The following is a 13,520-nucleotide window of genomic DNA, read 5'->3' as shown; positions in this document are numbered from 1 at the left end:
TTTTAATTCATTCTTTTTTATTAGTGATTGCGAACAAAATTCAAGTTTTTTTGCTTCTGTTTCAAATTCAGTTTTAATTTAATTTATATTTTTCAAGGCGTTTTTAAAAATAACAAAAACTATTTTAATACTCAGAACACCTTATATGTATAAAAACTGTATATTATATCTTTAAAATTATTAAAAAATACAAATAACAAAAATAAATATATTAATGAAGCATGTATATTTGTAAAATATAGCAATTTTTTTGTGATTTTTTTTTTGTGAAATTTGTCACTTTGTGCCTTTGTATAATGTTCAGGTGTTCTAGGATAATTTATTTATTTTTTTCAATAAAAAACCAAAAAAAAAAGTTGTTTGTATTTATAATAGTATGTAACTTTATATCCACATATTTCCTTTTTTCTGCAACAAAAATTTAAAGTGTTAATTTACAAGTGAACTAAAACTGTGTTGTTACTTATTTAAACTTATAATAATAGTATTTTTTATAAATAATTACCCTAGAGGAAAAGTACATAGTTACTACACTTCAAATATTTATTATCATATCCGCAAAAATTCGTATTTCATCAAAGAAGAGAACTAAACTTGCAACTATTTGTCATATAACATTAAGTAACCAACTAATATAACCAATAAGCTGATGTTAATCATGTTATTTTTAATTATTTGAACTTTTTTATTTGTTATATGTTTAGGTAAGGTGGGTCAGGGTTTATATATCGTAAAAAATATTTTATAACGATAAATATCAAAAAATATTTTTTTATACATGCAAACTAGTTGCACATTTTTCAATGGTCCCGTTTCTACTTAGTAACTTTGTCACTAGTCTCTACATTAGTTAGTTTTGTCACTAGTATTTATATTAATTAGTTTTGTCCTTTATATCCAAGTATCGATTCTTGAGAAAAGAAACAGCTCTTCATAAACTTATAATAGAAATCCGCAAATTGTTGATCCAAGTCAGATGAAACTTGCTGTTGACTCGTAACTAGTTTGTCAATAATCAAGAAGACTTAAATTATAACTTCCCGCATGGTTGACATAAATTAACAATTCTCTGTAACAAAACTACAGTTGATATCTATTTTCAAATGTTATTTTTGTTTTATTTTTTTTCGGCGTAATTATAAATATCCCTATGTTTTTGACTCCAGATACACTTAATTTAATTTCCCTTGTTGTTAAATTCATATAACAAATTATTTCTCAGTTTTATATGAAACGCATGGCTGACACTTGTGCTTTTCAAGAACATTTGTCTGGTTATTTCAAGTTTATTAAACAAACGAAAGATGTTAAAAATACTTCGTTCCAAGGACCTGGGTTAACAAAATCCTCCTCGGTCATCGAGTCGTACACCAAACTTCAATCAAAATTATAGCGAGCTGTATTAAACAAAAAATAAATTCACATTCAAAATCCAAACTGTATGAAGCTTCGCAATTTTAAACAAACGTACTTTGGTGAAACCAGTTTATTGGTTTCTTTCAGACGGTTAAGAGCTAGTTGTCGGCAATATTTTATGAATAGCCAGATTTACTAAAAACGGGATTAACGGGCCAAGGTATTTTCGCAAAATTTTAAAACGTATATATCAGCGAATGTGTAAAAAAATAGGCATCACTTTATTCACAACAGAAAAACTTTTGTACGTTTTTAATATAAAAAAGCTTTAACTTCTGAAGGTCAAGAATAAATATTTTTTTTTTGGAAAAGTGTTTTTGAATTAATAAATTCTTAAAATAAATTCAAAAACAAATTTTTATTGAATAGATTATTAACAGTGAAGTTTTTTTTTATAGTTATTCAAATGTGTACTTACTAAAAATAAGGCAATACTGACAAAATGTCAGGATTGATTAGTAAAAATTCCCGTGAACTTCTAAAAGTATATTGAGAATCAGTTTGTTTTATTTCGGATGTATTATTAAATAATCTTTTAAACTGTACCACAGACTTACCCAACTTTTTTCATAGCGCCTCCTTTAAAGACATTAAAAACAAGGACCCCCTTCAATAACGTTTCTCAAAAATCTACTGTGCGCAAGATATCTTCCCGCAATATCTAATGTAAGTTTCGAAAAAACCATCAAGTACACTTAAGACCTTTTATCTCTTCATGGTGAACTACATAATATTTAATATAATCTTCAAATTAAATTGTTGCTCCGTTTGCGGCTTATGACCCCAAACTTTCTAAAATGCCTCAAAGGGTACTGTACAACCCATTTAAGGAAGCCTTGTAAAATATTTATTAAAATGTTTACATGTACATCGTCCTTGAAAGAATGCATAATAACTCTCATTAGAATCTTAAATAATTACGTATTGAAGAGTATAAAAATATAACAAAATTCATTTATATGTTTTTTTCGAACTGAATTATTTTAATTTGTAATCAAGTGATAAATATATACTTTAGTAGCAGATTTATAAAAAAAAATTAATTAACAAGAATGCGTGTATTTAATTAAAAAATCTCAAAAAAATAACAGAAAAAAGGTAACGTGATTAAAGTTTTTTTTCTTTATGTATACTTTTCATTGATAATTAAGTTCTGTTCAATATATTATATGTTGATATTTACTTACAATGTTGTTAACACACCATGTTCAAAACTTTGAAATTTTGACTATCTTCTATGGTAAGCCAGCACTCTGTATGAATATTACAAGCTCTAATACAAACTTACCAAAATAAAAATTAGTTCTTTGATATAAAACACACAATATAAAGTTTGTATTTTGTAGTTAGTAATGTAAAAGTAACAATTAAACACAAATGAAGTCTTCTGTAAGTACAATATGAGTATTAATACTTTTTTGTTAGCTAAAAAAATCAAAATGCTAATATTTTAGTTTAAACATGATAACTTTAATGCCTCTTTTATTAATGACTTAAAGCTTAACTGAAAGTAATTTTTCTTTAAAAAATGTTTGTCTTTGACGAGACGTTAAAAACTCTACACCTACTTTAACTTTTTTTAAGAAGCTTTTAAAGAAACTTTTAATAGAATTTTAACTAATATTATTTAACTTTTTGATGTTTATTAATTTAAAAAATAGCAAGCATAAACAAAGGGTAAAAATGGAGTTTAGCTATAAAGGAAACAAAGAGTAAGGTATTTCCAAGCATATTACTGTAATTTAACATCATTAAGTTCAACCTTAGCTTGTAAAACCATTTAGTAAAGAAAACTAAAATTTCATCATGAGAAACTTTGTATAAATTCCAGTAACTTTGAGTGTAGTCTTAAAACTAATATCTCTATGACGTAACAGTATAACAACAACAAACAAGATCTTTTTACTATAGTATATATATTATTATGCTTTTTGATAAATTAAACAGCTGTTCTGATAACCTTGAATTTTCAGAATGGACTTCAGTTTTTTAGTCCCTCAACATGCTGAACACTTGATTTAAAAAAATGACAATATTAACTTCAGTTAAAAATTAACGATAGTTTTGTGACGTTTTCACAAATAAACAACAATAGCAAGCTTGTTAGAAAACTACAAACAAGATTGAGACATTTAGAGTGGGAGGGAGTGGAAAGATACATACCAAGCAACAACCATCCTCACTAGATCAAACACCCCATCATAAATTCAAGTCTCCTCAATTTAAAATACAACATATTTGAAATATAATTTGATTATTGTTGAATTTGATCTTATGTAGGTAGATCTACAAGCACCAGTAATATTTTCCAGTCAGCCTAATTCTTGGTTCAAACTAAGAAATAAAGAAAGACTTGTGTATATTAAAAAAAACTGTTTATTATTTGTAGAGTGAATAGCAGTCATATTTTGTTTTTGTTTGCTTATTACGTCATTAAGATACTTGCTTGCAAAATAAGGTTCTATTACTAATTTTGTAGACAGAATTAAATCTAAATTTATATCAGAATATTTTTTTTAATTTTTTTTTTGTTATTAATTTCTTAATGTTTATCAGTATTGTAAAAACTATTTTTTTAATTTAAAATAGGTTTTGAAGTTTAAGTTTTTGAAAAATTGCATTTTTTTTTTGAATAATTGTACCAGTACCATATCAGGCTATAGTTTTTAATTATTGAAAAAATAGTTTATAGTTTAGTACTATTAACTTTTTTTTTTACACAAACTAATGTTTTATATGCAGTTTTAATCAGCAAATTCTTTTTTGTGATCATACAACTACATTAACAAATTTGTATACTTAAACGAGTTCTGTATGCTTTTTCAATTGAAAGTAGATTCTTATACTTATATCTTACTAAGCAGTTTTAGTTTCTGACTAATTACTTTAGAGTAATTAAAACTTCAAGTTTTTTTAACTTTAGTTTATGTAGTGTAAATAAAGAAAACACTATTTTTTTGATAAATCCAGTCTAGGTCGTGGTTCAAACCTAGAAAAGCTAGTATGACTTGATGTTACAAAAATTGATTGCACTTTGTTCAGCAACAAATAACTATCGTTTGTTGTTATTAGCCTAGTACGTTATAAATATATTACTTATCTACTTTACTGTAAAGATTTACTTACACACTTTTTTAACATAAAATTTCATCACTAACTTTGTCAATAAAAACTAGCGCAAACTAAACATCAGTACTAAATTATTTAACAAGTACATCTTTAGTTGTCAAATACTAATTTTAAATCCTATATAGATTAATTTAAAATTGAAAACCTTTTGAACTTTAAAATGGTGTAAAATAATTAAATGAAGTCTAAAATAACCATGCAAAATATATTACAATATTTGCCAATAAACTACTCTTTTAAAAACCTTAGCTACATTATTTATTACTACTTCTTCATTTTGTACGCAGTATTTAATCAGTAAATATGTTTTTAGTTATAGTGACCATCTACCTACTTAAACAAATTTATATACTTTTTCATTTGAAAGTAGCTTGTTGTATTTATATCTTACTAAGTAGTTCTCGCTTGTGACTAACTTTTTCTTTAAAGTAAAAAACAGGTTATATTTATGTTTCAAATATATATTCTGTCAAATGTGGTTGACTGTCATCTAGTTAAATAAGATATACTACCAACAAAAACTTTTTGTTGGAGCTAACAGCATCTTCAATTGTATTCCTTAGTCAGTTAACCAATAGCTACGTGGAAATTCAGGAACTAAGGAAGACTTGCATAATTTGTAGAAGTAATGATAAATATCTATGAAGCAAAAAACAACCAGGCAAGTATTATTTTTTATTTAATAGCTTGCTACTTTTTAAAAGTTATTTTAGTTAAAACTTCGATTGTTTTCGACAAAAAAAAACTTTTTTAATGATAACCTCAAGCTTTCTTATTAAAACTCTAGAATGTTTGTTACGAAATAGCTGTGTTTTATTTAACTTGTAAAAACAGTTTTCAAGTTTAAACTACGTCGCGTTTTATATTGTATAATAAACGATAAAAAATGCGCTCAAAAAGTTTGGTCTAAGGACCTAGTGTACAAAGGAACCTTAAGGTTGTCGACTTATAGGTTAATTTATTTTTGTTTTATTCGTACGTTGCCCACCCTTAGTCTGGCTGCTATTAAACAATTTACGAATGCATTCATACTATTTGGTTCAAGCAACTACATGTATACTTTAAATAGTGCATATATGGATGTTGGATAAATTTTAAATCGTTACTTTACAGTATACGTTATTCTATGACAGGTACAATAAATAGACTATCGTATCTTTGATCAAGAAGCAATATAAACAGTAGCGAGTACTTTATAGAACAATGTTACTTTTTGAACATATTTTTAAATGTTGTAAGGTGCTATAAAGTACTTAGAACCAAAATGTTTATATTTATGTTTTTTAGTAAGATAAGCATTTTAAATCTTTTTCGATCTTTATTTTTTTGCAATTACCATCTCTGCTTATCAGTTTTTTGATGTTAAAAATATACTCCTGCGCACATATATCCATCCAAAGCCATGGGTCGGCAAAACCACATACTTGGGCTATCTTTTAAGGAAAAAATAAAGATTTTGTAGTTAAGTCTCACTACTAAGCTTTTAAAATTGTAATTACTTATTAGTTTCTTAATGTTTGTTTATTCAACTTGTCGTTTAAAATAAATTTCAATTTATTATAACTCATATACAATTATTTTCAAAATATACGGCGCGCGAAGAAATTTTTCTGTTCAGTACAGCCTGCAAGTGGGAAAGCTTACTGCAATTTATTAAAGACTGTCCTAACCCTGTTCAAAGCATTATTTAACAGACTCTGGTTATGTTTAATAATGAAGGTCCTTAATTCGTTTTAGTTAGAACTATTCATCTGCCGAATTCACAAACTAACAAAAGACTCAAGTTCTTAATTACAGTTCCAATATCTTTTCGTTTATTACCCTTAGTTATGTTTTGTATTAAATGCCTGTAGAATAACAATTAATAGTTTGATTTCTGAGATAATTAATATTGTTGTAAAATAGAGATGGATGAATATGGCCTACGGGTCATGTGAGCTCAAATCTAATTTTGTTTGATTATAAATGTTGTACTGAACTAAAAAATTGCAAAAATGTCAGTGCATGCTATTTCTAACTTTTAAGTACAAGAGTCTATTTTTTGTTATTGCTTTGTACAAACTTTATATAAACTATTACCGTTAAAGATAGTTACAGTTCTACTAAATTGAATAATTTCGAGCTAATTGCTTCAACTTCTAATAAACTTCAATGCTATAATATAGCTATATATTAATATAATGTTTGTAACTTAACTACAAATTAGGTTGTGAAACCCCTTTAATTGATATGATGTTAACATTTGTCATTGATTACTTGCGATAAATTTTGCCGTTGAATTTTAAAGCTTAGGTTAAGTTAAATTAGAAAAATTCGCAAAAACTTGTTGTTATATAAAGCTATTAATCAATACTTTGCTAAGACGCCCTAAATTAGGAGTTACTAACGTTTATTATCAATAGTATTATAATTACATTACCAAGTCTATATCATTAAACAGTTTATTTTTATATGTCAGCTCTCGTTGACTCTTTGCAACAAGTTCTGCAGAATTTTATCATAAATTTATGCCTTATTACTGTGTATTAGATCTGAGGTGTGTGACATCTGGCCTACTAACCAGTATATTGACCCGCCATGCATTTATAGATTGTGTTAGTATTTAGTACTTTTGAAATATTATTGAAAATTTCAACATTTCAAATTCTTTTGAAAAATCGTATTTATGCATTTATTAATTATATTTTAAAATTACTTAGTACGTGAAGACTCCTTTAATGTGATCTGACGGCTAAAATCTTACCTACCCCTATATTTTACATGGTTACATGAAAACTCAAATTCTTAAAAAAAATTTAAAACACTATATCTCAAAAAGTAATATAAAATAGAAAAAAAAAATCTACAAGCCACCTTTTTATTTTTAGCAAAATCTTTAATATTTTTTAAAACTACTTTATTTTTTACATAGTTTAAGCCATATCTCAAAAATTATTTAATGTTTTGCAAAAATAAAAAAATGGCTTGTAGATATTAAAAGGACCTACATATGTAATTTTTATATTTGATAAGTATGCATTACTTATCAAGTTGTGGCTCTTTCAATTTTTCATAAGAATTCGAACTGTCGTGCACTGATATCACATTAATAATAAATATTTTACTATCAAGCCATTATACTTTCAAAACCACATTTACTTAGAAGGGACTATAATCTCTGTTTTTTTAGTTAACAATAATTATAATTTAGTTAAGCAATGAACCATGCTGACTATGATTTTTATTGAAATTCAATTGTAACCTTATTGAGGGCAACTTGTTCCCATTCGAAATGCTTATAATAAACGGAAGTATTTTGTTATACAATATTGCTGTACTATGCGTTTTACGCACGGGTGCTCGCACACCAGGGGTTCTCATAAAAACGGCGACCTTTGAGTTTTAAGATGGTTTTTTATGTTAGTCAAAAACCACGACAACGCCCTGTGCAAAACCTTAAATAATTTAAAGATACCTTCATTTGGTTTTCCGAAATTTAATTCAATGCAAACTGTATATGACCAAAAAAGTGTGACTTGGGTCCTTTTGTCGGCCAATTTTTCTTACTTGGAAACTATCACAATAACTTATTATGCTCAATTTTAGTTTTATGGAGGTACTTCTGGATTTAATATAGTTAAACCCACCTAACGTTTATTTTTTTTTTTTGAGTTTCCCATTACACTTTATAAAATAAAAGAAGTGCCTCTCGTCTTCTTTTTGAATCGTCTTAAATTGTGCACAACTAAGTTATTGTTATCAGAAATTTCTAGAGTTATTTAAAAGTAAAAATCGGCATATGTCATCAGACTTTTTAACAGTTCAATTCGCCGTACAAAATAATGAATTTTTGAGATATTGGAAAAGTACTTTTCAAAATAGATTTGAGTAGTACAGCACAAGATTTAACAAAATACACAGGAATAATTTATGTGTTGACTAGAAAACTACGAAGCTCAGATGAAAAACATTTTTGATAAAATTACCCGACAATGTATCAAGCATGAGATTTAAGTGACGACAAACTTTAGCAATCCTGCTTAAAAATGCAATTATACATCAATTGATTTCAATAACAGATCAATTTGTACAAGAACTGAATATGTGTAATCAATAATACTCAGTCACTATAAGTTCTATTTGCAGACATTTGGGAGTTTAAATGAACTGAAATGCCTAAAGAAATATGAAATTAGCGTACAAAGTTTTGATCATCTGGGAGTAGAATAGGATTTCCCAAACTTTTGTTCAAATGGCCCCCTTAAAAGAAATTAAATAAGCCATGGCCCTTTCAAAAAGATTACTCATACTACCATAAAAATCACCTAAGACTTTTTTTTCGCACTTCATCATCAACTTCAAAATATCTAGTGTAAGTTTCAAATTACGATCTCATGGCCCATTTTGGAAAACGTTTGACCAGATGCACATATGGCGAGCAAATTACAATAAAACTCTATAAACTAATTGACTTACCTTTTTACCATCCTTCTTACCAATTGTAAATAATTAGTACACTGTACATAAACTCCAGCGAACAAACAGAAAAAAAAAACAGATGAAAGCAAAAAAAAATTACTTACAGAAAAAAGCAAATCACTCTAATATATGTAAACATGAAGATAAAACAATTATCTCTAACATATAAGGTTAAAAACAATATAAAACAACATAGTTCATTTTACTACTGGCTTTAAACTTTTATATATACTTTTTAAATTGTATTCAAAACAGTAAGTAGTACACGTCTAAATTATTAAATAATTTGAGCCTTAGATTAATTGTTTAAATTAATAATAAAATGCAAGCTTTTTGCAAGAAACAACAAATAAAAAAAAAATATGTAAAAGCTGCACTCGACCATTTCCAACTCTCTCCAAAAGTGACTCCGTCCCTCATCAGTATTGTTAGTTGCAACAGAACACCTGTGTCGGTTGCTGACCCTTGTAGTTGACTGGAATTCTAACATCTGGTTGTTGCTCTCACGTCTTTGGTGGTCTTAGTCCACGCTTTTGATGCTCCTTGGGGTTGTTCCTATGGTAAAACTTTTAGTAAAATCTCAAAATAAAAACTTAATCTAATCTTTAAATCACTTGGTAAACTTTAAGTGACATTTTAGTTTTGTTTAGACATGATTAAAGCATGTAGAGTTTATAAATATGTTCAACTTAACTTGTAAATTAATTTAGATGTCTACAAACTCACTGCCTAAAAATCATATAAAAGCGGCAAGCAATTATTTTAAATTTGTTGCAGAGATGAGTATTAATAATGATATTAACTAAGGTTGAAAAATTTAGATGGAAAAATTAAAATTTATTTCATTTTTCGTTTATTGATAGCACTCTAAACAGATTAAAAGTTTATCTTTTTTAACTAATAAAGTAATAAACTTAAATAGTAACAGTCAAGAAAGAGATATATCACTATCTATAAGAATAAATAAAAGTTACGTTCTAAACAAATTATTTTCAATCAAGTAATACACTTGCAAAAAACAGTTGATAAACTATTTTCAGTTCTTTTCACTAGCAGTTTTTGTGAAATTACTTAACTTATTACTCATAGATTTCATAAAATAAAAAAAAAGTTTTAATTTTCTATCATAACATACCAACACATTTTACAAAAGGCTTCTATCTTATGGGAATGTTACTCATGTTTTATTTTTTAACATCATAAGTTCATTAAGTTTTTTTTTAAATATTAAACTTTCTTAAGCATTAGCAAATTTTGTAAAAAAAAAACTAAAAAAACAGATCTACTTAACCAGGGAAAATAATAGTGTAAATCTGAGGACTTTGAGGTAACTTTCATCTAGAATCATACCCTTTCAAAACAGTTAAAAAGGCTTTTCAGGTAAAAACGTCCATTTAAGCTTTACTATTTAGTAGTTACAAATCTTAATCATTGCTTATTTTTATACATGTATGGTTTAAACGAGTAGTTTAATGATCACTGAAACAATTTTAAATAACTGCGGTCTGCAAGAAAGTGTTTTTTTTTTAATAGACCTGTCCCTGACTTAAAAAACTGACCTCTTTGCTAAAAAAAAATTGGTTAAATACTTTTTAGTTAAATAAGGATTAATAATGAGAAGGTTTTTAAAACAAGAAGTTGAGCTTTAAACGGTTTGCTTTTGTGTCACCTGATGTTGTTTAAATGCTAAACAGATTACAGATTCGTCTTTCTTTAGAAAAATAAAAATCATTCTGAATTACTACAAACAAACAAGATGTCAGCTAGAGTTTAGAATAACAAAACTGGTAGAAAAACTTGAAAATAACTGCTTCTAAGTCTTTAATACAAAATCATAGTAATAACAAATAGACCTAAATTTTTAAGAAAACATGATATTTATGAAAAAATCGATTGTTAAGTCATAAAGACCAGCCTGGGTCAGCATCAAATTTTCAAATGACCTGCAAATGTTTTAGAATATCTTTAGAAGTTTTATAATTTTTTATCAACGTCTAAGTGTGTGGCAACCTGAGATTTGCAAAAAGTAAAATTTAGTTATACGATAAATGCTATAGGGGGTAAACATATTTTAATAGAATTATTTTTGGAACTAATAATAAGGCTACCAGCAACTTTTTATATTTTTCAATTTTCGAAGTAACTTTTGAAATATAAGCAATCTAAGTTTCATAGGGGTCTTATGGAAGGCTCAAACTATAATGAACACATAATGTCTGTTTTGTCAATTATACACTTCCTGCAATTTTTGAAAATCTGTTTTCAATTTTGTTTTTATTTTTATGGTCTCTAAATGATTTTATAATTATAATATAACTTAAAACAAATAATTAAATTTTAATTTTAATAATTTAAATTAATTTTTGTTCTAAAATTTTTTAAATATAACGAAAAATATTTTCAAATATTTAAGGTTTCTAGTTCAAAAAAAAAACAGTTTTAGTAAAATTCTAAATTTCACAGAAAACTGATGATGAAAAAAAAGTGGTCCATAGATTGTGTCATTTTTTCAAAAAATTTTTTTATGTCTCAAAGGTTTGTTGAAAAGATTATATTCCATACAAATAGACTTACACCTCATACTTGAAGCTGTAATAAAATATCTTATGTTACTGTTTATTTTGTACCTAAACATCAATATCCTTAACTTTCAATATAAAGCAACTGGACTAATTGAATTGAAAACAATGTGCATTTTTATCCTCAATGTCAATATGTTTCTTTTTTTATAATACAGTAGACAACTGGCAAAATTATGAACTAATAAAATCTAAATAAATGACTTAAATCACAAATAATGAAACATTACACATTCAATAAAATAAGAAAAAACTAAATGTATAAGTGAGAAAGTTAGCTTTTAAATTTTAAAAACAATATCACTTTTAAAACCATACAGGAACTCAAGAACTTTTTACAAAAATTGACATTGGCCTGTATTAAAAAGTTTAAAGAACATTTTTAAAGAAATAAAATATTATTTTACTTTTCATACATAGTCAATTTTATAAAAATTTTCTAGTAGAAGTATGGAAGATAATTTTTATATTTTCAACACTTAAAAAATTTCGAAAAGTTCACTAAATAGTACATATCTATCATATTTTTTACATTTTCAAAGCATAGAACCTTTTTAAGAACATGTTCCTTGAATAAGAACTTTAAATAATTTGTAAGAAACAGTTTAAAAAAAAAGGACTTTGTAATAATTAAAAAATCATTGTTCATTTGTAAAAGTAATTATTTTTCTATAAAGTTAACAGGTTTTTAGAAATTTATAACTAAACAGGAAAAGCTTGAAAACAACTGCTCAAAACTGTTAGAGTTAACATTGGTTTTTTACTCCTTTATAATTGTTGCTTACATCAAGAAGTCTGTTGAACTCTAATACTTAGATTGCTCATAACTCATAAACTATTTTGAATTAAAAAAGAAAAGCAGCAAAAATAACTGGCAGCTTAGTGGTTAGACTTATATACCATGAAGTTTTACTTTTGTTGTTAATCATATTTCTCAAGAGAAAAACAAGATATTGAAATTGTACTATTATAAATACAAAATTTAAGATAAACTTTTAAAAAGGGACTTAATATCTCTATAGTCTAAGCAAACTATTTAAGAAGAACTTACTTATTTTTTAACAATTATACTAACTAAACTTTTACTTCTTACTTAATGCTACTAATAGTTTGCAATAGGGCATACTTAAATCAAAAATGAACTTTTTATATATAGGGAAACCCAAAAACCAACAAAAATTACTTATTGACTTAAGTTTTTCTAAATAAAAATAAATTGCTTGTTTTTTAAAACGTAGAAGCATATTTATTATTATATTTAGCAAAATAAAACAAGATTAAAAACTAAAGATTTTCTAGTCATCATCTAACAAAAAAGGAATTGGAAGTAATATTTATTCAATATAAGAAAAGTTTAAGAAGACCATAATTTTAGAACTTTAAGTTTTATCAAGGCGTCATAAAACTTAATTTTTGTATCAATAACAAAATTAACTTATTTTAACTTTCTTTTTTAATAACTTATTTAATCTTTAAATAATCTTTAAAAAAATTGCAAATGATAATAACCTGTAACTTAAACCACAATTTGTTAGTAAGTATCAAATCATCATAACATAAAATTTTTGAGATTTTATTATTTTTAAGAAAAAATATTGTAGTTGAAAAACAAAGATTATCTGTAAAGTTAACTAAATTTTCAAGTTTTTATTAACCAAGTTATAACTTAACATGTAATTTTGATGACACACATTTCATGATTGTTCATTAAAACATTCATGTAATTTTACATGTGTTTTAATATAAATTAAATACAAAATTAAAAGCACAAGCTACAACAGTAAATTCTTATGATTAGAAATGATGATATAGATATTGTAAATAGATTGACTCACCATCTAACAGTCCAGTATCTTCCACTGTAACTGAGCTGAAACTGACACTTGAGAAAGTATTTTTAAGAATGAAGATCAAATTCAAAAATTCAAAAAATTGAAA

Source organism: Thalia democratica, chromosome 9, assembly GCF_965202585.1.
Source record: "Thalia democratica chromosome 9, ktThaDemo2.hap1.1, whole genome shotgun sequence".
NCBI lineage: Eukaryota > Metazoa > Chordata > Thaliacea > Salpida > Salpidae > Thalia > Thalia democratica.
Note: the sequence above shows the minus strand (reverse complement) of the source record.